This window comes from Myotis daubentonii, chromosome 2 (genome assembly GCF_963259705.1).
Source record: "Myotis daubentonii chromosome 2, mMyoDau2.1, whole genome shotgun sequence".
Lineage (NCBI taxonomy): Eukaryota > Metazoa > Chordata > Mammalia > Chiroptera > Vespertilionidae > Myotis > Myotis daubentonii.
In genome coordinates, this window is record NC_081841.1 from 199,363,982 (window position 1) to 199,389,504 (window position 25,523).

The window sequence follows — 25,523 nt, forward strand, 5'->3', positions numbered from 1 at the left end:
GGCCACGCTGGCAGGGACGGGCGTGGGGGGTGAGAGGCGGGATGGGTTCGTGTGTCGCTGGGTCGGGGGCGTGTCTCCTCGCTCTGTCGGGGGACCTAGGCGACCAGCGCCTCTCGGGGAAGACTCGCACGAGGGATTCGGGCCGGCTGTTCCCTTCAACCATCCGAGTTTCGTGCTTTAGTTCCTCAGATGAGAAAGTCGGGATTGACTGGCCATTCACCCCCTCCTTGGTGTATTGAGCAGTCACGTTGTGGCAGGCGTTGGAGAAATGGCCAAGAAGGTTTTGGGGAGAGTGTGGGAGAAGGACACGTGAACAGATCACCCACCTGGGCGCTGTGGCTAAAGGACGAGGTGGAGCGGGGTGGGATTGGACAATCGGGGGAGGCCGAGTAGGGGGAGGGGTAAGAGTTGATCAAAGAAGGTTCCTTGTAGCTCTTTGAGTTGGGTCCAAAAGCCCGCAGGCTGCCTGACATTTAGAAGGCACTCCTTGAATGAAGGCATGAATCTTCAAGGAGAGCCCTAAGCGGAGAGAGAAAAATGCAAGGAGAATGGAAAAGCCTGTTGGGTGAGAGAACAGTTTCTGCCACTGTGGCCACAATTTGGAAAGGAGAGAACAGTTTAAAAGGAAATTTGGGGCCAGGTTGTGAAGGGTCTTTTTCAATTTTGCCAGGGTGTTCAGAATTTGCCCTATGAAGGCTTGAAATATCAGAGATCTTTTAAGCTGGGGAGCGACATGATTTAGTGTTGTTGTTTTTTATAAAGAAAATTGGTGGCTTTGGAGTTAGAATGGACCGCAGGAGAGTGAGGCCCCAGGTCACTCCTGAGCTAAATCTAGTCCTACACTGTCTAGTCAGGTAACCACTGGCCACGTGTGCTTGGGCAGCACTTGAAATATGGCTAGTCCACATTCACAACAGTAAAATACACACTAGACTTAAAAGGCTTAGTATGAAAAAATAATTAAAATATCTCAATAATTTGTTTTATATTGATTACATGTTGAAATAGTATTTTGACTATATTAAGTGAAATATATTATTAAAATTAATTTCATGTGGTTTTTTTTCAGTGGGACTATAAGAAATATTAAATACATATACTAGTATATATATACACGGCTTGCAGTATATTTCTGTTGGATAAGCGCAGCTCTGGAATGAGGTGATATGAAAGCAATCCCAAAGGTCTTCCCAGAACTTTCCTCCCAGAAAGCTACGGAATTGCCAAATTTTAACTCTATCCAGGTCCATCTTATTCAAAAATAAACAAAAACAAAAAACTGAGGCCCAGAGAGGAGAGGGGTTTGTCCAAGAATACACAGCTGTGAAAAGCCTGAGGCAGGACTGGAACCCAGTCTCACTTCCCTTCCAGGCCAGTAGCCCATTCTCCCCTGGGAAGAACTGTTTTGAAGGGGGGTTTGCTCTGGTGCCTCATTGGCTGGGCCTGTTTGGGTGGCTGAGATGGTTGGGAAGGGGCCTGCTTCAAAGGCTCCACACTCAGTAGGAGGCACAATAGCCTGGCATGAGGGGTGTGGTGCTGCTATGTAGCTGTTCAGTCTTGGACCAGTCCCTTCCTTTTTCTGAGCCTCAATTTAATCTTCTGTCAGTTGAGAAGGGTGGCTCTGAAGATTTCTGAGAACCCCCAGCAATGGCAATTTATTTTTTTTCATAATTAAAATGTTATGGGATTTTTTAATTTAAAAAAATGTTTTTATTGATTTTTGAGAGAGAGGGAGAAGGAGAGAGAAACATTGATGTGAGAGAGATAAATCAATTGGCTGCCTCCTGAATTTACCCCTGACACACTCTGACCAGGGATTGAGCCCAAAACCTTGGCATGTGCCCTTATTACAGGATTCCAGGGCAGAAGGAATAGGGAATCTGAGACAGGAAAGTTAAAACAAGGCCAAACAGTGTGGGCAATTTGCAGCCAGCTTGTAACTAACAAGCCATTATCTTCCCCAGCCAAGGACATAGAACAAATGGTTAAAAAACCTCCATAATGAGAGAATGCAGAAAGGGAGGGGGAAAGGGGAAAGAACAAAAAAAGGGCAGTTTTTAGGGCCTTCTAAGCAGAGAAGCCAGCAGTTTCAAGGCTTGGCAAGATAAAGTTACCAGGTCCTTTTCATGAATGCTGGGAGGACCACAACAAAATTAAAAAAGGAACCTTGAGCCCTGGCTGGTTTGGCTCAGTGGATAGAGTGTTGGCCTGCGGACTGAAGGGTCCCGGGTTCAATTCCAGTCAAGGGCACATGCCTGAGTTTCAGGCTCGATCCCCAGTGGGGGGCGTGCAGGAGGCAGCTGATCGATGGTTCTCTCTCATCACTGGTGTTTCTATCTCTCTCTCCCTCTCCTTTCCTCTCTGAAATCAATAAAAACTTATTTAAAAAAAAAAAAGGAACCTTGAGAATTAGTCTATACCAAAATAGTCAGCAGAGAAATTTTGAAGCCTATAGCTGGGAGGGTATATAACACCTCAGACCCCCACCCAACTTGCTCTTCAGATTAGCTGAGAGCCTGTCTATGCTTCATAAGTCAGATGTATAGGTTTGCTTGCTTTGCTTTTGCTTTTTTCAACAGAAATGCATGCTTTAATTGCTTCAATAAATTGGATTTTCATAACTCAGTCAAGGTCTCTTGTATAAATTCATTTATATGAGAAGACAAGGATCAAGGTTGGGGACAGCTCTCTACACTGACTCAGGGGGCTGTCCTGTCCGATATCACCTCTCTCATGTCGGTGAGACGTCCCTATAGCACTCTGACTTGGAATCGAACTGTGACCTTTTTAGTGCATGGGAAGATGCTCAACCAACTGAGCCACACTGGCCAAAACTTACTGGTTTCAAGCAGTGACATTTTATGTCTTTGACAAACTCACTGACGAATTGTTTCCTGCCTAACCTTTTAGTCTATGGTGGTTTCTGCCTCTTTATAGAGCAGGGACTCATTCATATCAAGTCCGTAAGCACATATCAGCTCCTATAAGGCAGGTACATGATGAGAGTTGCCTTTTAGACACTTAATGGGTGGCACCAATGGCATGTGGAAGCCACTGATGATACTTTCGGGTGCTTAGCTGCCCAGGGCCAAAATCACTTATTTCTGTCTTTCTTTCAAGGCTCTTCTAAATCTGTTAGCTTATGGCTATTTTAGCACTTGTAGCTGTAGGTCCAAAGAACAAAAGCAGAATGAGTGGAGGAATGTTTTCCAGAAGAAAGATAAGGAGGGGGATGCAGAGTGAATAGTTTCCATCCCATCTTGTTCTACTTGATCTGTAGGAGGGAGGGGGAAGGGGCTGATTTTTATCATTTTAAGTGGAATTTATCTGGGTAGCCGACCAAGCACACAGGCCCAGTCTAAGAATAGCCCTAAGCAGGCACTGGCCCTCTCTGGTGTGTGTCTCATACAGCTGAGCTGGACCTGTGTGGGGGAGTCCCACGAGAGGGTCCCCAGGAGTGGCTGCCTGGGAAGGAAGTGGCAGGAGCCATTGCTTTCAGATTCACTGAGCTACACCAAAGTAGAGACTGACTTCTAAAGCCCTGCAGGCTAGGAAGGGATGGGGGGGGCGGGGGAGAAGAGGGGGTAGTGGGAGAAAAGTGACTTGGTGTGTGTGTTTGTTTTAATCCTTTCCTAATGTTATTGATGTTGACCGACCGTGTTCCCCCTTCCACATTGGGAGTCCTTCACATTAGCTGTTAGTCCTGTCACCGTGGCCCCAGTGGCCTTTGGAGGCTCCTGTACTTTCTTGTGTGATAAGGGATGTTCTTTGCTGCCTGCCTCTGAGATAGACACAGCCTTTCTGGAGCTCTGGTTTCCATTCCAGATGGACTCGCAGTATCACTGCGTGCAGTCTCGCTCTCCACCACCCACAGGCATGCAGGCCTGGTCTTCTGGCAGGAAATGCTTTGCGAGGTTAATTGATATGATTGGAATGAAGGTGCCCCAAGCAGGCCTGGAGAGGCCTGTTGTGCTTGGGGAATGGCTTTGGGGTCCCTGTCCATCAACATGTTTGTCTTCTTGTACTCTCTCTCTGCTATTGGTTTGTTTTGTTTTGTTTTTCTCTCTGCTCTTTGGTCTTTTTGGATAGCCCTGCTTGCAAACCCAAGATGTTGGCTGATGAATACCTCCACTCTGTTCCTTTAGGCCTCCCAACATCCAGCCCTTTGGTGCTCATCAGTGGTGACACCATAACTCTCAATTCTGCTTTGCCTCCCATAAACTCAATGGCAAGTCTGTTTCTCACTGTAAGAGCTGTTTCTTTTCAACCATATTGTTACTCTCCAGTCTTGGAGAATCTGCCTGTTTTCCTTATCATGTCTTTTATAAATGACTAGAGGCCTGGTGCACAAATTCGTGCACAGGCGGGGTCCCTCTGGGTGGCCTCCAGGGATCGGGCAGAAACCTGCAGTCCAACACCACCTGCAGCTCCCACCTGCCACTCCTGCTCATCCCAGCCCCACTGTGCCTGCCAGCCCCACTGTGCCTGCCACAGGTTTGTGCCCAATCAGTCCCAATCGGGAGAGGCTTGTGCTGCCACAGCAGCACTCGCCAGCCATGAGCCCTGTGTCTGGTGCCCTCCCAAGGGGAGTGGCCTGCGGGATTGGGCTGAAATCAGCTCTCCCACATCCCCCGAGGGATTCTGGATTGCAAGGGGGTGCAGGCCAGGCTGAGGGACCCCACTAGTGCACAATTGGGCCAGGGAGGAACCACAGGAGGGCTCCAGGGCATGTCCGGCCCATCTCGCTCAGTCCCGATTGGCTGGACCCCAGCAGCATGCTAACCTACTGGTCGGAGCATCTGCCCCCTGGTGGTCAGTGTATGTCATAGCGAGTGTTTGAGCAGCCTTAGCATATCAGCATATTACGCTTTGATTGTTCGTTCGGTTGTTCTGCCATTCGGTCTATTTGCATATTACCCTTTTATTATATAGGATTGAATCTTGATCTGGGGCAGAAAATACAGGAATCCTTTGTCATACAAAAAATCACAGGTGCCTCTAAAGATCATGGGGCCATGATGATGGGACATATGAACAAACATGAAGGTTCCCAATGGTGGAGTCAATGTTTTAATATGTCTCCTGGGTTCAAGGGCTTATAAAAACATTTTATTGGCTCAGAGTAGGGTCTGCACTCTTTACTTGGACCTCAAGAGCAGGTTCTTAGGCTTAATTCCTTGCTAATCATCTTCTTCCCATTGCAGGAACAACACAATGGAGCTGGAGTGGTGGGAGTGCCCATGAGGCGATTTACCTGGGGTTGCCCTTCTGCAGATGGCCCTGGGTGTGTCCACCTGAGATGTCTCAGAAGGTATTGTGTGCTGGCCAGTAGAGTGAAACAACAAAGAGATCCTTTGGTGGCAACTGAAGAACAGTAGCACTGTAATCACCAGGGACCAGCAGGATGCCAGGTTCTTGGACCTAACCCGCCTTCATGGATGGTCAGTCAGTGTCACTCAAACTAGGTAATTTGAGGAGATTTAATAAAGAGACAATTTATGAAGGTGTGGGCTAGAGGTAGGAAAACCACAATGGAAACCTTGGTACTTGGGGCAGACCGGGCCGGAAGGAACAAGGGGAGTGTGGTTACTGGGATTCAGGGTTGGGGGGAGGAAAGGAGAGAGGGAGGGAGGGGAGGAGGGAGGGAAAGAGCACAAATTTGTGGAGAGGCACCATATGGAGCTGCCACCATATGGCTGGCACAGGGAGGGAATAGGAAGTAGAAACTCATGCTCCACTGGCCTCCTGCCCTCTGCTCTCCTGCCCAGCTCCCAGGTGTCCTAATCCAGCTGGAGGACAAAGGACAAGGCAGCCCATTGATGCTGCCTTATAGTCCAACTTCCTGGGGCACAGAGCAGGCTGGAAAAGGGTGGAGAGTGAATCTTAAGAGGCAACAGAAGATTCCAGCACAAGTGGATTAGAGGAAAAATTGGGAGGGTGTGTGTGAAAGCATTCGCAAGCAAACCCTAGTTCTGAGCAGATCCACCCAGCGCAGGTAGTGTGTTGAGGCCTTCTTCTTGCTTTGGGTGAGGATTGTGACTTGTGTCCACAGTCTCCGTATGGTTAATGTGACTCATCAAGGTCCTCAGTCCCCAAATGCCCTTCCCCACCCTCAGACCCCAAATACCTCTTCTACTCACTAGTTGATGCCTGATATTCTCCCATTTTAACTTTTCTCTTTGAACGAAAAGGTTCTGCTAACTGTAAACTGTCTTTGGTATTCTCTACAAGTAAGGAAGAAAGGAAACGAACACTTCCTGAGGCCCAGCTCTGTGCCTGCACCATGGGCAAGAGGTTTGACTGGTAAAAAAAAAAAATCACTTAAATCGCACCACAATCTAGACGAGAATTACTCTCTGCATTTCACATAAGAGGAAAATGAAGCAGGGGAAAGGGGGAATTAGCCTGCCCATATTCAGAATCCCACTTTAAATATTTTTATAACCTACTTAGTCCAAGGCCCATACTTCCTTACCCCAGTGATTCCCAAACTTCAGAGTGATTCAAGTTAGCTGAGGAGCTTGTGAACTAGATGGGATCTTTATCTGAGAGCAGCTTTTAATGTGAGAAGAGGGGGTGGGGGTGGGGGGAGTCGTCCCAAGGAGAGAAAAGGATACAGTGGGGGCAAGGATGGTCAGTCAATCTGCTTGGGCTGCTGTAACAAAAGCCCACAGACTGGCGGCTTATACAACAGACATTGATTTCTCAGTTCCGGAGGTGGGGAAGTTAAAGATCAAGTCGCTTGCAGATTTGTTTCCTGGTGAGGACCCTCTTCTTGGGTTGCAAAGGGCCACCTTCTTGCTGTGTCCCCTCGTGGCAGAAGGAGAGGGCTCTGATCTCCTTTTCTTATAAGGACACCAACCCTAGCATGGGGGCCCCACCCTCACGACCTACTCTAAACTTAATTACCTCCCAAAGGCCCCACTTCTAAATGCCATCCTATTGGGAGTTACCATCCCAGTGAATTTTGGGGCGGACTCAAAGGTTCAGCTCATAGCAGATAGAAACCTTGAAGACTCTTGCCCGAGGGTGGGCCCACCCTGTTCTTCTGGGTGATGACAGTTCCCTCTCCTACCCCCCAGAAAGGGCTCCAATATAACTGCCTCTCTTTCCCCTCCCCTGACTCCAACTGAACCCCAGCATTCAGTCTTCTAGCCTTACCGGATCTCACAGAAAGCATGAATGCTCTCAATAGTCACATATTTGAACTCAAAGCTGATGGTGTAGTGTTAATTCCATGGGTTTTGTAGACAAAATGTCCTCGGTTCAAAATCTGCTTATGATACTTACCTGGCAGGGGAGATACCATGATCACAAAATCTGCTTATGATCTATGTGACCCTTGATAAGCACTCTGAAATTCAATTTTTGTTATCTGTAAAATGGAGTAACACTATTTATAATAATAAAAGTGTAATATGCTAATTAGACCAGACATCCTTCTGGATGACCTTCCGGACGAAGCCGAGGGAAGCCGGTGTCCTGGGTGTCAGAGGGAAGCCGGTGCCGGCAGCCAGGGGAAGGAAAGCCTACTCTTGCATGAATTTTGTGCATCGGGCCTCTAGTTTACCTATAAAACTTATAGCACAGTGTTAGGGACCTGATGAACTTACAGTGAATGTAAAGAATTGTCTAGAAACCCACCTCCTGATTCCCAGGCTAGGCTTCTGCCTGTGACATTCTATTTACTTTATTTGAGGCGCAAAATGTGACATTTATTAAGTGTTCCAGCACGTAGGAACGGCACATAGAGGGCCTGCAATCCTACCCTCTGGGTCAGAGGGTTGACTTGTACACATGAGAAAACATGCACACAAAAGAGGAAAGACATGGGGGTGTGATGTGAAGGAGGGGTGGGCCTAGGATTTACTCTTCTGAACCACCCTAGAGTATGGGAAGTGCTAGGGCAGCGGTTCTCAACCTGTGGGTCATGACCCCTTTGGGGGGTCGAACGACCCTTTCACAGGGGTCGCCTAAGACCATCGGAAAACACATATATAATTACATATTGTTTTTGTGATTAATCACTATGCCTTAATTATGTTCAATTTGTAACAATGAAAATACATCCTGCATATCAGATATTTACATTACGATTCATAACAGTAGCAAAATTACAGTGATGAAGTAGCAACGAAAATAATTTTATGGTTGGGGGTCACCACAACATGAGAACTGTATTAAAGGGTCTCGGCATTAGGAAGGTTGAGAACCACTGTGCTAGGGGAACCCCAAGATTCTCCCATGGAGATGAGTGCTTTACGTGGGGCTGTTTGCTGTTAGCTACTGGGCTGGAGCGCCCTCTAGTGGTCCTCTCACTAAGTCTGTAGGTTTTGCTTTGTAAATTTTTCTTCTTTAAATGTTTTTGTTTTTTTCAGAGAGAGAGAGGGAGAGGAAGAGAGGTAGAAACATCACTGATGAGAGAGAATCACTGATTGGCCGTCTCCTTCATGTCCTGGTACTGGGGATCAAGCGTGAAACCCGGACATGTGTCTTGACCTCCTGGTTCATTGGTTGATGCTCAACCGCTGATCCACCACTGGCCAGGCAATTTTTGTTCCTTTTATTTTTTAAAAAAATATATATATTATTGATTTTTTACAGAGAGGAAGGGAGAGGGATAGAGAGCTAGAAACATCGATGAGAGAGAAACATCGATCAGCTGCCTCCTGTACACCTCCCACCAGGGATGTGCCCGCAACTAAGGTACATGCCCTTGACTGGAATTGAACCTGGGACCTTCAGTCCTCAGGCTGACACTCTATCCACTGAGCCAAACCGGTCAGTGCTTTTGTTCCTTTTTAATAAGTTCTTTTTTAAAAAATATATTTTATTGATTTTTTACAGAGAGGAAGGGAGAGAGATAGAGAGTTAGAAACATCGATGAGAGAGAAACATCGATCAGCTGCCTCCTGTACACCTCCTACTGGGGATGTGCCTGCAACCCAGGTACATGCCCTTGACCGGAATTGAACCTGGGACCTTTCAATCTGCAGGCCGATGCTCTATCGACTGAGCCAAACCGGTTTCGGCTTAATAAGTTCTTTTGACAGTCTGTCACTCAAAGTTTTACTGAGAGTTTCTTGCCAGGGGATATTCTAGGTACTGGGAATATAGCGGTATTGAAAATTCCTGCAATGTTCTTTCTTTAAACTAATTCAATAAGTTAGTAACTTATATTTGGATCCCTGAAGCATTTAATTTACCCCATCTTATGTATTGCCAAAGTGAATTTTTAAAAATTAGCCCTAGCTGGTTTGGCTCAGGGGATAGAGCGTCAGCCTACGGACTGAAGGGTCCCGGTTCCATTCCACTCAAGGGCACATGCCCAGGTGTGGGCTTGATGCCCCAGTAGGGGGAGTGCAGGAGGCAGCCAATCAATGATTCTCTCATTGATATTTCTGTCTCTCTCCCTCTCCCTTCCTCTCTGAAATCAATAAAAATCTATTTTAAAAAACCACACACACAAAAAACCCCAAAAAACATGCACAAGGTTTGCATGCTGAAAATTACAAAATGCTGATGAAACAAACAAAAAAACCACACCTGAATAAATGGAGAGATATATTATGGGCATGGATTGGAAGATTCAACATAGCAGAAATGTCAATTCTTTTCAAATTCATCTATAGATTTAATATAATTTCTATCAAAATCCCAGCAAGGTATTTTTGTAGTCATAGACACATTTATTCTAAGATTTAGATAGAAGAGCACAGGGTCTAGAATAATTACAACAATCTTGAAAAAAGAAAAAGAAACAGAAGAATTATTTGACCTTATATTAAAACTAGTGGCCTGGTGCACAGATTCGTGCACATTGAAAGGAAATTAATTAGAAGGTGGCCAATGGGGCGGGACTGGGCAAGATGGGCTGGACATGCCCTGGAGCCAATCTCCCCCGGTCCCTCCCTGGCTGGCTGTACCTGGGGCAGCACCGGGGCTCAAAGGGCATCTGCAGAGTGAGTGGGGTCCCTCTGGCAGGTGGGGTCCCTCGGCCTGGCCTGAGGGGATCAGGCCGAAAACAGCAGTCTGACATCCCCTGAGGGGTCCCAGAGTGTGAGAGGGCACTCTGCAAAGTTACTGTCGCTCAGAAGCTCCTACATTGAATGTCTGCCCCCTGGTGGTCAGTGCACATCATAGCTACTGGCTGGTCAGCTGGTTGCTTAGGCTTTTACTAATATATCTATACAAGAGGCCTGGTGCATGACATGCACTGCGGCGGAGGGGTGGGGAGGTTGGGGAGGTGGGGTGTCCCCCAGCCAGGCCTGTGCCCTCTCACAGTCTGAGACCCCTCAGGGGATGTGCCCACAATCGAGATACATGCCCCTGACCGGAACTGAACCCGGGACCCTTCAGTCCGCAGGCCGACACTCCATCCACTGAGCCAAGCCGGCCAGGGCTCTGTTGTCTCTTTAGTAACTTTTAACATGCTTGGTTTTGTAGTGCCTTTTAGATTATTCTGTCATTTCTAACATGTGGGATGCCAATTATCCGATTCCATGCGTCTACTCAGCATTCTTCAGGTGGTTCATTTTTGTTTTTGTGGTTTCTAGTTTTTATTGTCCTCACTTCCAGCTAGAATTCTTCTATTTTCAGTGGCAGTGTTCTAGAAGTAAAGCCATTTTGCATTTGCTTTTGCTGGAGCCCCAGGGTTGAACAGAGCCTGGATCAACTTGTATGTTAATTTCTTGGTCTAGAATTTTCATTATCATGGGACAGGTAGTAGAAATTTAGGTCCACACAGCATAAACTTGATTTGGTAATTTCTTATAGAAGAGTTTCCCACTGCCGCCCCCCTCCCCCCACCGCCCCCCAACTTCCATCTTGAGTTCTGAGACACAGAAATCTTGCTTTCTGTTTCTCTGTCCTGCTGGGAAGGGTTTTTTGAGTCCATTTTGGGCAGCTTTACACAAGGGTCTCAGTTTCAGCCGGCACCCGGGCCCAGTTCCCACCCCCTCCCTGACTGCCACATCAGGCTCATGTGACAGCTCTCTGCCTGTGAGTTCCCTCTTTGGTTCTAAAACATGATGATTTCTCTTTCCCTTCCCCCCTTTTTTTAACCATGTATATGTATATGTATATGTATATGTATATGTATATGTATATGTATCTGTCTTATCTATCTATCTATCTATCATCTATCTATAATGATATGGTTTACCCACATTTATGTATTTGTAGGGTCAAGGGACACATTCCCATTAGCTCAGTCCTGCATGCTGTAGGAACCTCTTGTCCTCTGAGGAATTTATTTAACAAAATAACTTAAAGAATATTCACAATATGTCTTGGGGGAAATATAAAATCATTCCACGATTCTTTTTAAAAAAATACATATTTTTATTGATTTCAGAGAGGAAGGGAGAGGGGGAGAGAGAGATAGAAACATCAATGATGAGAGAGAATTATTGATCAGCTGCCTCTTGAATGCCCCACACTGGGATCAAGCCCACAACCCAGGCATGTGCCCTGACCGGGGAATCGAAACATGACATCCTGGGTCATACATAGGTCTATGCTCAACCACTGAGCCACACCAGCTGGGCTGTATTCCTAGTTTTAAGGCATGTATTCAATAATCTACAATAACATGGGGCTTAGTGAGGGCATTATTGTGTCTTCTACTTTTATGCATATCTCTCGAGGCCCAGGAAGATGTAGCCAGTGGGTATTTGGTTATTTTGCAGACAGATCAGATGAATATCCTTTGTCCTACTCTTTTTTTTCTTTTTTATTGAATTTATTGGGGTGACACTGGTTAACAAAATTATATAGGTTTCAGGTGCACCATTCTACAACACGTCACCTGCACACTGTATTGTGTGTTCACCTCCCCAACTCAAGTCTCTGTCTTTGTCCTACTTTTCTCAGGGCCTCCTGGTTTCCACCGCCATCTTGTCTCCAGAAGGCATCAGCATCTCAGGATCCAGTTCAAGAACCCAGAAGCTTCATCTCTTCCCAGGACCAGCTGCTGAGCCCAATACCCAGAGCTGGGCAGGAAGAGCCCAGGCCCTTGAATAGCGATGACATAAGTTAGCCCTCCTTCCCCCAGCCAAGCTCTGCTTTGGAGCCCGTGAGGTGACCAGGCCCCCAGTCCTGCTGGCATTTCCTCTTGTATTCAGTGGCTCATTAAGGGGTGGAGGGCTTGGGTGGGGGCCAGGAGAAAAGGGAACAGCTATTGGAATGAAAGGCAGGCGCCAGTGACTCTTTGGTTTCCAGGCTGGAAGCATTTGTAGAGAGGCAGCACTTCATTTTCAAATTGGGAGGTGGAAGAGGTCATAGCAGGATGACATTGGAGGGACTTCCTTACTGCAGCCTATGGAGAGGACCCCAGACCCTAGAGCGGCTAAAAAGACAACCTCCTACCCTGTGTTGTATGCGGTTCCCCATTCCATGGGTCCTATTATATTTCCCCGGCGATCACAGATGGTGTCTGCATACTCTCCCTGCTCCCTGTAAGCCCAGGAATTCCTTACTCCCGCCACACCATCTGGAATGCCTTCCTGGCTACTGCGACTGCCTTTGGTCTTAAATGGCATCATGACATTGGAATTGCTTTCTAATCTGGGGGTGGATGTGAGTGGAAAGTAAGGTAAGCCAAACCAAGCAAAGAAGCACAAGTTAGAAATGAACCCTAAGTGATGCCTAATTGCTCAAGCAAGAACCTGGGTGGATATGGTCCAGCTTGGTATGGCCTGGGGCTGAGTGGGCCACTTCTGCACAGGTCTTCCCTCTGCCTGTGTCTCCCACAGCTCTCACTCCCTGTTGCCCTACAAGGTCCCTGGTCTGTGCCTCCACGCTACCTCCACAGCCCCCATAGGTTGAGCAGCTTAGCCAGAGGCACCTAGGGAAGACTCCCCACCGACGTCTGAACAGCTGCTGGTATTGAAGGTGGCTTCCCTTCCACCCTTCAACTTATCAGCTTCTCACAGCCCTTACACAGGGCTCCAGAAGTGGGGTGGGCAGCTCATACCTTGATTTCCCACTCCCTTTCCACTCTCAGGCCTCCTCCTTCACCCTAGGGGAGCTGAGAGAACAGAGAGGAGGGATGGTCCCTGGAGAAGACCTCCCCAGTGGGGCAGAGGTTGTCTGCTGGCCTGAAATTTGGGAAGTAGTGGGGACAGGCAGTGGGGCTGTCAGGAGGGAAGTTTCTGTGTTTTGCCCTCTCTTTTTAAAAAATGTACTTGGGACACTGGGAGAAATGGGGGGAAGGGTGCAGACAGGAAAGGGGGGTTGGAAACAACCCAAAACGTAGCAACTGTCCATCTGCTTGCTGCATTCCTAATGTGGGACTCACTCTTGTCTGCTCCCCATAGCAAAGGAAAGAGGAGGGGCACCGCTGGCAGCCTCAAAGACGCCAGATAGACCAGTGGTTCTCAACCTATGGGTCGCGACCCCTTTGGCGGTCGAACAACCCTTTCACAGGGGTCGCCTAAGACCATCCTGCATATCAGATATTTACATTATGATTCATAAGAGTAGCAACATTACAGTTATGAAGTAGCAACGAAAATAATTTTATGGTTGGCTCACAACATGAGGAACCGTATTTAAAGGGCCAGAAGGTTGAGAACCACTGAGAAAGACTATTTAGACCTGGGCCTTTGGGGTGGAGAGGGAGGTTGGGGAGGGTCTTGGTTGCAATGGCCCTAAGAAACCTGCACAAATTTGACTTGTTACACAGAAGCCAGGGACTTTTAAGAGCCCCCCCACCCTGCCCTGCCAATTGACCTATATTTCCCTGGCAGGGATAGTCAACCCCAAACAGGTCCCCTCCTGTTCTACAATGACTTTGGCATACAAACACCAACGTAGCTGTAAAAGAGTTAACATTCTGTGAACAACCCTGGTGGAATTAGCAGGTTAGTCTCATGGATTCAGATCAGCCTTGGGGACCTCCAAGCCTCACGAGGACTTTTGGGAGCAAGCCCTGCCTTTGCCTCCACCGCTGTGGTGTGAAAGCAGCCCTAAGCCTGAGTATGGCTGTCTTCCAATCAAACATTATGTAGCGACACTCACATTTGAATTTCATATGATTTTCATGTGTCGCGAAATACTAACCATCCTTTCCTTGACTGTTCTTTTAAAAATTATTATTAATATGAAATTATTATTATCATGAAATCTATCCTCTTAACAAATTTTAAGCGTACCATACATTATTGTCCACTGTAAGTCTTTTCTTTTTTTTTTTTTATAACACTTTAAAAAATGTAAAAGCTATTCTTAGTTCTCAAGCCATACAAAAATGGATGGTGGGCGAGCATTGGCCCGTGGGCCGTAGTTTGCCAGCCTCTGGTCTAGAAAACTCGGTCCAGGGCAGCCAGCTTGGAAGATTCTGTTTCAGCATTAGCTGCCAAGGAGCAAGGACAATAAAATCTGTGTCTGTGAACCCGAGAGCTCCTAGAGAGGAATCCCTAATCATTTCTGTTCTTTCTCACTCTGTCAATGAAGCCCCCCCTTTTTTCAGTTCCACATGAAAAGAGTCAATGAAGTTTCACTTTGTATTGTGTAAGAGTGCAATAGAAGTGTACCAGCAATTCTGTGGCAGGCAGAGCAGTGCCAAAAGGAGACGCTGGGAACCAACAGCCTTGGAGCTGTTCAGGGCAGAGTCCGGTCCTACCATTTCACAGAGTGCAGTTCCCCAATCTGCCATGGTGCTCGCCGAGGCAGGCGGATGGGTCCTTGCTCAGGAAGGAGACCAGCATTTGGTCTTCATACCTCTGCCTGCTCTTTAGGAGGGTATAGGACTGGAGAAATCCTCTTGTATGCTCAAGCCCATCTCCCCTGCTCCCTGCAGGCACCGTGGTTTCCAACATGGCACCGTGAGCCTTGAGTTCCTTTTGGGCGCACATTTCCTGACCTCAGCGCCTTGATTCCTTTTCCTTTTCCTTCAAGAAGATAAGGCCGTCCGTCGCTGTTCGCAAAGCAGGTTTGAAATGGAAATCTCCCTTTACCTTTTCTACCATGACCTGTTGGCTCCTCGTCTTCCACTGGTGTCAGAGGCTGGCATCCTCCAAGCACACCCACTCAGCTGGGCCGCACCTTGAGCGGATTTGCATTACTGGGTTCAGCTCCACGTTACTAGGAGTCTCTTTGGAAATGGTTGGCTGGTCGCCACTGAGCCGCTTGGATTTCCGTCAATGATGTACCTGTGCAGAGAATCCTAGCTGATAGGAGGGAGGGATTGGGCCCGTGAGCACCTGGGGCTGGAGCTTCCTGCCACCCCTCAGATGCTCTTCCACATGGACAAACAGGTGTTCTTGTGGGCAGGAGCCTCATATCGCAGGTTAATTTGTTTCTTTAAGGTTGTTCTTGTCAAGCCCAGAACAACTCAACAGCCACCCCCCACTTTTAAAAAAAGCTCTTAAGACCATCTTTACCATCTTTACATTCAGCAACACTGAGCAAATAGTTCTCTGAAGCCACCTCCTGCTTAAAGCTTCTGGATCTCAGCTCATGCTGTTCCAGGCTGTTCCCTCTGCCTAGAATGCATCACTTCACAAAGAAAGCCTTCCCTTACCCCGCCCCTGCCAGCAGAACTAAATGCCCTTCCTCTCTGCTCCCTCTACATAGCTGATCTTGCACTTCTCCCATACCTAGCACAAGCCCTTCATCGGCCACATTACAAGGTAAAACCCACCATAAGCTAATCACAGCTGGCGTAAAGCTGGACAAAAAAGTCAACAGTGATTAAGAAGAGCACTTGCAATACGGTTTTACGGCCTCTAGCCTTAATGATGAGCTTCCCTAGAGGTGTACAGCGGGCCTTTAAAAAGTAGCCTCTGTGGAAAGCAGTGTGGCGTTTCCTCAGAAAGTTAAAAGTGGAACTCCCATTTGACCCAGTAATCCCAATTCTAGGAATATATTCCAAGAAAACAGAAACACCAATCAAAAAGGATATATGCACCCCTATGTTCATAGCAGCACAATTTACAATAGCTAAGATTTGGAAACAACCTAAGTGCCCATTAGCAGATGAGTGGACTAGAAAACTGTGGTACAGCTACACAATGGAATACTACGCTGCTGTAAAAAAGAAGGAATTCTTACCATTTGCAACAGCATGGATGGAACTGGAGAGCATTATTCTAAGCGAAATAAGCCAGTCAGAGAAAGATAAATATCATATGATCTCACTCATTTGTGGAATATAATGAACAACATAAACTGATGAACAAAAATAGAACCAGAGTCATAGAAGCATGGAACAGACTGTCCAACCTATGACGGAAGGCAGGGGTGAGGGGGTAAGAGATCAACCAAAGGACTTGTATGCATGCATATGAGCATAACCAATGGACACAGATGGGGGGAGGAGGGGTGTGAGGGCATGTGCTGGGGGTTGGGGGTGACCTGGGAGAGGTCAATGGAGGAAAAAGGAGACTTATGTAATATTTTAAACAATAAAGAATTTAAATTTAAAAAATTATCTCAAAAAAGTTGAAAATTAAAAGAGACATGGGGGGTGCTGGGTAGAGGTGGGAAACGGTGGGGAGAGAACATCTGTAATAGTGTCAACAATAAATAAATAAGACATTGAAGCTTGAAAAAAAAGGTAGCCTCAAATAGTTTGAGGCCACTACGATTTGTATGACATTTAAAACTCTCGCTTCCAGACCATGTTAGTTGTAATATTGTGTTAGCAGATACAAAAATAACTTTCGAATTATTGATAAATAAATCATTTAAAAATATGTATGTATCTCATTATTACAAGATCTTAATGTTTGTAGCTGTCTTGTAATGAAGTATTAATATATATAGACCATTGAGAATAGTGCATGGTATGTCATAAGCAGTAAGTGTTAATCACTTCTAAATGGACAGACAAAAATTTAGGTGTTTTTTTTTTTATACACACACACACATATGATCCATACAGAACATTTTTTTTCCGAGGTATGAACATTAAAAAACATTTTGATGTTCTGTACTGTCATTTCCTGGAGGGGCAGAAAGCACATCTCAACTATCTTTTATTTTCCTAAGCATATAGCAAGGTGCTGGGCTTACAGAACTGAACTGGACCCTGAGCTTGCCACAGTGTGTGAGCCGGCCTCTGCGCTAAGTTTATATAGAAGGTGAATAGGTCATAAACAGAGGACAGCTTTAGAAGTGAAAAGGTGTAAAACTGACAGACTGTTGCTGTGGGGGGACTGGGACAGGAGCTCAGTGGGCATTCTCGCTTTCTGTGGGCAGCAGCGGAAAGCTGGCCTGACGCCGGCCTTTCCACCCGTGAGGGAAGGTCCTCCTCTCCTTCTGTTTCCCCAGGGACCCTGCTTTCGGTCTGCCCAGGCTGGAGCAGCCGGCTGTTCTCCTCACCTCCTTCCTGCCTCTGGGCAAGAAGGTTGTTGAGCTGTAAAAAAAAAAGGTCTTTTCCATTTAGCTCAGTTGTAACAACATAACAACTGAGACTTTTGTTTTTTTTCTTTTTTTAATGCTTCCTTCCACTTATTTTTATTAATACTTTTTCATAGATGTTACCAATTCTGTATTTGGTATTCTGTATACCTAGCTTAATTAAAAAAAAATTAAAAACATTTTGACCCCTTTTACTCATTTCTTTCACCCCCACTCCCGCCTCTGGCAATCACAAATCTATTCTCTGCATCTGTAAACATGTTTTGTGGTGTTTTTTTTTAATTCATTATATATATACTAGGGGCCCGGTGCACGAAATTCGTGCACTGGGTGTGTGTGTGTGGGGGGGGGGGGAGTGTCCCTCAGCCCAGCCTGCCCCCTCTCACATACTGGGAGCCCTCAGGCGTTGACCCCCATCACCCTCCAATCGCAGGATCGGCCCCTTGCCCAGGCCTGGGCAGGGGACCCTCATTTCCCCCATCACTGGTTCTGCCCCCAGCCCAGGCCTGATGCCTCGGCCAGAGGCGTAGACCCCCATCACCCTCCGATCGCCTGATCGGCCCCTTGCCCAGGTCTGACGCCTCCGCCAGAGGTGTCAGGCTTGGACAGGGGACCCCCATCTCCCTCTGATCGCTTGCTCCACCCCCTGCCCAAGCCTGACGCCTCTGACCCAGGCTTCAGGCCTGGGCAAGGGGACCATCATATCCCCCCAATCCCCGGCTCCGCCCCCCACCCAGGCCTGATGCCTCGGCCAGAGGAGTTGACCCTCATCACCCTCTGATCACCAATCACCGGATCGGCCCCTTGACCAGGCCTGAGGCCTCTGGCAGAGGTGTCAGGCCTGGGCAGGGGACCCCCAGCTCCCCGTGGTTGCAGGCTCCGCCCTTGCCCAGGCCTAACGCCTCTGGCCTGGGCGTCCGGCCCAGGCAGCGGGGACCCGTAGCTGCAGCGGCCCCGTGATCGTGGGCTTCGCTTTAGGCCCAGGCAAGAGACCCCTAGCTCCCGGGACTGCCAGCTTCGACAGTGCCCAGCTCCCATCGCTGGCTCCACCCCTACTTCCTGCTATTACTGGCCAGGGCGGCAAAGGCACCTGATTCTCCGATCATGGCTGGGGGGCAGGGCAAAGGCTGCCCCAGGGCCACCTTTGCCCTGCCCCCCAGCTCTTAGCTCCCCCCTGGGTTTCCGATCACTGTCAGTGGCAGGAGGCTTCTTCCTGCTTTCCCTTTCGCCTCCCTGCATTGTGCCTACATATGCAAATTAACCGCCATCTTGTTGGCAGTTAACTGCCAATCTTAGTTGGCAGTTAATTTGCATATAGCCCTGATAGCCAATGAAAAGGGTATCGTCGTACGCCAATTACCATTTTTCTCTTTTATTAGATAGGATATGAGAGATCATAGGTATTTGTCTTTCTCTGTCTGACTTATTTCACTTAGCATAATGCCTTTGAAGTCTATTCATGTAGCAAATGACAAGATTTCATTCATTTTTATGGCTGAATAATAATCCATTGAATATATATACTATAATTTATTTTTATTTTATTTATTTTAGATAGAGAGGAGGGAAGAGAGAAAGAGATAAACATCGATTTGTTGTCTACTTATTTATGCACTCATTGGTTGATTCTTGTATGAGGCTATTGTAAGTGGAATTATTTCCTCAGTTTCCTTTTCTGATTGTTCAGTGGCAGTATAAAGAAACACAACTGTTTTTTTATTTTGTATCCTACAACTTTGCTGAATTTGTTTATTAGCACTAATAATTTTTCTGTGAATGCTTTAGGGTTTTAGAGATAGTTTTGCTTTTCCACTTTGGATACCTTTTATTTCTTCTTCTTCTTTTTAAAATCTAATTGTTCTGTCTAGAACTTCTAATATGTTGACTAGAAGTGGCAAAAGTGGGCATTCTTGTCTTGTTCCTGATCTTAGGGGGAAAGCTTTCAGTCTTTTGCCATTGAGGATGATGTTTTTCAGACAAAGCCTTTATCATGTTGAGGAAGTTCCCTTCTATATCTAGTTTATTGCCTTTTTATTATGAAAAGGTATTGGATGTTTTTTTTTTTAAAATATATTTTATTGATTTTTTACGGAGAGGAAGGGAGAGAGATAGAGAGTCAGAAACATCGATGAGAGAGAAACATTGATCAGCTGCCTCCTGCACATCTCCTACTGGGGATGTGCCCGCAGCCCAGGTACATGCCCTTGACCGGAATTGAACCTGGGACCTTCCAGTTCGCAGGCCAACGCTCTATCCACTGAGCCAAACCGGTTTCGGCTGGATGTTTTAAACATTAAATGTTTTCTGCATCAGTTGAGATGATCATGTGGTTTCTCCCCTTCATTCTATTAATATCACACATTACATTGATTTCATATGTTGCATTCCTAGGACAAATATCACTTGGACATACTGTATAATCCTTTTAATGTGCTGCTGAATTCGGTTTGCTACTATTTTGTTGAGGATTTTTTGCATCTATAGTCACAAAGGACATTAATCTATAGTTTCTTTCCTGGTAGTACTTTTATCTGGCATTAATATCAAGGTAATGCTGGCCTCATAGGATGAGTTTTTTGAAGAGTTTGGGAAGAATGGGGATTAATTATTCTTTTTCTTTTTTTAAAAAAATCCTCACCTGAGGATATTTTCCCATTGATTTTAGAGAGAGTGGAAGAGAGAGGGAAAGACAGAGAGAAATATCGATGTGAGAGAAACACATTGATTGGTTGCCTCCTGCATGAGCCCTGACTAGGGCCTGGGCCGGGGATGAGTCTGCAATGGAGGTAAGCGCCCTTGACTGGAATCGAACCCGGGAACCTTCAGTCTGCAGGATGACACTCTACCCACTGAGCCAAACCGGCTAGGGCAGGCTGAATTCTTCTTTAAAGTTTGGTAGAATTCACCAGTGGAGCCATGTGGGTTTTTTCTTTGTTGGGAGGTTTTGATTACTGATTTAATTTCTTTACTTGTTATAGATCTATTACAATTTTCTATTTCTTTTTGAGTCAGTTTAGGTAGAAATTTGTATTTCTAGGGATCTGCCCAGGTATTGTAGATTATCCATTTGGTTGGTGTAGAATAGTTTATATTATTTTTTTACACTCCTTTAAAAAAATCTTTATTGTTGAAAGTTTTACCTATGTCCATCCTCTTTTTCCCCCATGGACCCCTTATAGCTCACCCCTGTATAATCCTTTTTATCTCTGTAAAGTTGGTAATTATGTCCTTTCTTTTATTTCTCCTTTTAGTAATTTGAGTCTTTTGTTTTCTCTTAGTCAAGGTGCAAGCACTTTCATTGCATTACTTTGGGAGGCATGTAGAGTCCGGCTGTCTCTCTTTTGGTGATATTAAAATTGATCAGTGCGGTTTGGGTGTTGTCAGCCTGCTCCACTCATCATAAAACTCTCTTTTAGCTTTCGCCTAATGGTTTCCGTAGCTTTTGATGATCATTGCCACATCTATTATTTCATAGGGGGATGCTAAAGTTTTAAAGAACATGTTTTAATGAACTCAGATATGCCAAGACACAGTGAAAGATGTGTTTTCAATATCCAGCTTCCTGGTTCTGAAGATCGGTCTGACAGAAAGGAAAAACATCCACTAGCCAAGAGCATGGAGACCAGCACGTTGCTAAGATCTTAGGCAAATCACTTGGCTCTTCAGCTTCAATCTACAAAAGTAGAGCCCTGGGCGAGATGACCTCTCACAGCACCTCACAGCTCTGACTCTCCAAAGGCCCATTATGTTAATTCAGAATGTAATCACAGTGCTGACTGGTCAGCCTAGCTTTCAAGACACCTAAAGCCCCCCCCCCCCCCCCCCCCAGTTTTACCAAAAATGTCCTTTGTTTTAAGGTTTCATGCAAGAATTCTGGTCCAATTCATTGCACTTCAGTGGTGATACTGATCATGAGACATCACCCCAGACAAGCTGCTCAAAGGGACCATCCATCTCCTTTATGGAAGGGCTCATGCCCCCAAACACTGCCCATACTTCGGCTGTGCAGAAAGAAATATCTCCTACTCTCCCAAAAGCATCTAATATCCTCACACTCTGTCTGCCTTGGGCAAACTCTTCTCAGGAAAGGGTCTTGTAAATTCATCCATCCTAAGGTGTAATCGACGGAGACATTCCATTTCAGAGGTCCTTTCACTTGAATACGAAATAAAAATTTCAGGAAAAGCCATGAATGTATAATTGTGGAATTTTAAGGATAATTTTTTTGTTAATCCTCACCCAAGGACATTTTTCCCATTGCTTTTCAGAGAGAGAGTGGAAAGGAGGGGGAGGTGAGAGAGAGAGAGAAAAAACAACAACACAGATGTGAGAGACACATCGATTGGTTGCCTCTCATATGCACCCCAACCAGAGGTGGGGCATGAACCTGCAACCCAGGTATGTGCCCTTGACCAGGAATTGAACCTCAGACCCTTTAATGTGTGGACTGGTGCTCTAACCACGGAGAAACACTGGCCAGGGCAAGGATAATTTTTTTTCTTGGAGGAAAACATCTTTCTATCTCCCTTAAATCATATGCTACATCATCCTTAAAACAGCATGCCTGACAATGGTCCTAAGAGCATTTTTTAAAAATGATTTAAACATCCTTTTTTAAAATATATTTTTTTTATTGATTTCAGAAAGGAAGGGAGAGGGAGAGATAGAAACATCAATGATGAGAAAAAATCATTGATCAGCTGCCTCCTGCATGACCCCACTGGTGACTGAGCCCTCAACTCGGTCATGTACCCTAGACTGGAATTGAACGGGAGACCCTTCATTCCGCAGGCTGACGCTCTATCCACTGACCCAAACCAGCTAGGGCAGTCGTTCTCAACCTTCTGGCCCTTTAAATACAGTTCCTCATGTTGTGAACCAACCATAAAATTATTTTCGTTGCTACTTCATAACTGTAATGTTGCTACTGTTATGAATTGTAATGTAAATATCTGATATGCAGGATGGTCTTAGGCTGCCCCTGTGAAAGGGTTGTTCGACCGCCAAAGGGGTCGCGACCCACAGGGTGAGAACAGCTGAGCTAGGGCAAGAGCATTTCTTTTTAGAAAATTAAATTTATTGGAGTAACTGGTTAATAACATTAGGTAAGTTTCAGGTACAATTTTATAATACACTAGAGGCCTGGTGCACAAAATTTGTGCACGGGTAGGGTCCCTAGGCCTGGCTGGTGATCAGGGCTAATCTGCAGGGCGACCGGAGGGGTGTTGGAGGGGCCCCCGCTGACACTCGCCTTGGCTGACCTGGTGCTGCCCGCTTGCTGGCCCTGCCCCTGCCCCTGCCACCGCCGCTGGTTGCCTCCCTCTGCAGGGTGACTGGCAGGGCTATTGGGGGGCCCCCCTGCTGGCACCCGCCTTGGCTGGCCTGGGGCCTGTGGGCTGGGGGTGGCTCCTGCATTGAGCGTCTGCCCCCTGGCGGTCAGTGCGCCGCATAGTGGCCAGTCATTTTGCTGGTTGTTCCACCGTTCAGTCACACGTTTGCATATTAGGCTTTTATTATATAGGATTATCTGTATATTCCATTGTGTGCATGCCATCCAGTTTCCTTCCTTCATTATATGTATTTGACCCCCTTTGCCCTCTCCCACTCCTACCCCCTCTTCCCTCTGGCAACCATCATACTATTGTCTATGTCTATGAGGTTTTTTTTTTTAAATATTTTATTGATTTTTTACAGAGAGAAAGGGAGAGGGACAGAGAGTCAGAAACATCGATGAGAGAGAAACATCAATCAGCCGCCTCCTGCACACTCCCCACTGGGCATGTGCCCGCAACCAAGGTAGTACATGCCCTTCACCGGAATCGAACCCAGGACCCCCGACTCCCCCGACTCCCCAGGCCGACACTCTATCCACTGAGCCAAACCGGTCAGGGCTATGAGCTTGTTTTGTAACCACACTTCTTGATCCATTGTTCTTTCTGGTGTTCTACAGCCTCTTGGAAGCTGTTGGAGGGAAAACTTCCCTCCAATGTCTCCAGAGACGCTCCACACAGTCCAGTTAGGGCCAGGGGTGGGCAAGCTTTTTTGACTCGAGGGCCACAATGGGTTCTTAAACTGGACCGGAGGGCCGGAACAAAAGCATGGATGGAGTGTTTGTGTGAACTAATATAAATTCAAAGTAAACATCATTACATAAAAGGGTACGGTCTTTTTTTTTTTTTTAGTTTTATTCATTTCAAACGGGCTGGATCCGGCCCGCGGGCCGTGGTTTGCCCACGGCTGAGTTAGGCTGTTGAACCAGGTGAGAAAGCTCCCCTTGGAGGAGGTGATAGTGGATGAGGGTCTTGACTAGGGGCAAGTCAAGTGGGGAAAGAGGGTGTTGTGCAAGGAAGCCTGTGGTGGAAGAGCTATCCTCCGGAATGAGGAGGTATTATCAACGTCCAAATGAGAAGTGAGGGGCAAATATAATGAGTATCAAGCCTGTGAGTTTGCATTAATGAAGGTAAAGCATCCAGGACTGAGGCTACGAATGGTGGGTAAGTGCCAGTGGCCCCTTTTCCGAGGTGCCTGGCATGTTAAACAAGGCAGGCCAGGCAGCTTAAAGGAGCCGCACCAATCTGGCATCCCTACACTTTTGTGTATGCCAATCCTACCATCTGGGAGGCCATTTTTTTCTTTTCTATGCCTTTCCAAGTCCTAATCACTGGTTAACACTCAACTTCGACCTCAGTTGGAAGTGATTTCTTCTTCTTCAGGACCCGGCGGTCACGGATGCTCACTTCCCTCCTCTGTCCTTGTCATCTGGGAGTGGTTTTTCTTTAATCCTCACCTGAGGATATTTTTCCATTGATTTTTCGAGAGTGGAAGAGAGAGGAAAATAAATATCAATGTGAGAGAAACACATCAATTGGTTGCCTCCTGCATGGGCCCTGACCAGGGCCTGGGCCAGGGAGGAGCCTGCAATGGAGGTACGTGCCCTTGGCCAGAATGGAACCCGGGGCCCTTCTGTCCGCAGGCCGATGCTTTATCCACTGAGGCAAACTGGCTAGGGCTGGCCGTGATTTTACTGTGTTGAAGTCTTGCCTTCTAGAGTGGAATCTGTTTGAAGGTAGCAATCATGCCCGATGACTCTTGCTATGGCCCAGCACCTGGCCTGGTGCCGTGCACATGATTGTGTGCAATGAGTGCTGACTGATGAATGAGTAATTGATGCAATAGGGCAGGCATTCTTTCTCAGCCGTCTTCTTCCAAAAAAAGGACTTGCTAGAGGAGTTTCCCTGGGATAAATGACAGTGAACATGGAGAACTCACTGGCCAGTGACTTATTCCCTCTGAGCAAACGGGGCTGATGCTGCGTTTAATTTAGGCTGCTCTGCCTTTCATGCTTTAAAAGGACTTTCCCACGACGGACTCAGGACCTGAAGTTCTGTGCCATTAGCACCACCACTGAGAGATGAGTGGTGAGAGATGCAGCCAACAGTGCCGGCCTCTGACCTGGTTCCGCTCCATGCTTTTTGCAGCCAGGCGGTTTAGCGTTTCATTTCCAGCTCAACACATGGAGCGTGCCCAAATGGGGCACTCACTGGGCTTTGGTGCGGGGGTGTGGGCTTGCATCTCTGAGTGGGTGGTCTTGGGCTGGGTATACATGTCTATGCATATGAATGTGATGACTCTCTTAGGGAGAGAGGGGTACATCTGAGTTCTGAGTTTGTCGATTTGTGTGGATGCATCTCTGAGTCTGTGTGATTGATGGTGGGATGTTCTTATCAGCCCATTTATGCGTTGTGTGGCTGTTACACTTATGCCCACCTGTGTGTGTGACTATATGTGAGAGTGCTCCCATCTGAGTTTCTGCCTTGCTGGCTGTGTACATCAGTGTGTCTCAGCTTCGAGTGTGTACAAGTATGGCCACCCAAAGCGGCTCTCAGCTGGTGCCTAAGACCCTAACCTTGACCACATGAAACAGATTCCAATTGGTTCATTAGCAACTCCTTCTCCTTTTTGTTGTTGTTGTGAATTCTCACCCAAGGATATTTTTCCATTGATTTTTATTTATTTATTAAATATAGTTTTTATTGATTTCAGAGAGGAAGGGAGAAGGAGAGAGAGATAGAACTGTCAATGATGAGAGAGAATCAAGGATCGGCTGCCTCCCGCACGCCCCCAACTGGGGATGGAGCCCACAACTCAGGCATGTG

The 25,523-nt window shown here is 46.6% G+C and overlaps 1 long non-coding RNA gene across 1 annotated transcript in view; it reads left to right on the forward strand.

The window, feature by feature from the left end:
* Nucleotides 1-16,301, forward strand: part of LOC132228651 (uncharacterized) — a 16,547-nt gene extending 246 nt beyond the window's left edge. Inside the window, exons 2-4 of the long non-coding RNA XR_009451395.1 lie at nucleotides 5,205-5,465; nucleotides 6,192-6,303; nucleotides 11,875-16,301. This is a non-coding gene — a long non-coding RNA (uncharacterized LOC132228651). The remainder of the gene's footprint in view (nucleotides 1-5,204; nucleotides 5,466-6,191; nucleotides 6,304-11,874) is intronic.
* Nucleotides 16,302-25,523: the final 9,222 nt, after the last annotated feature.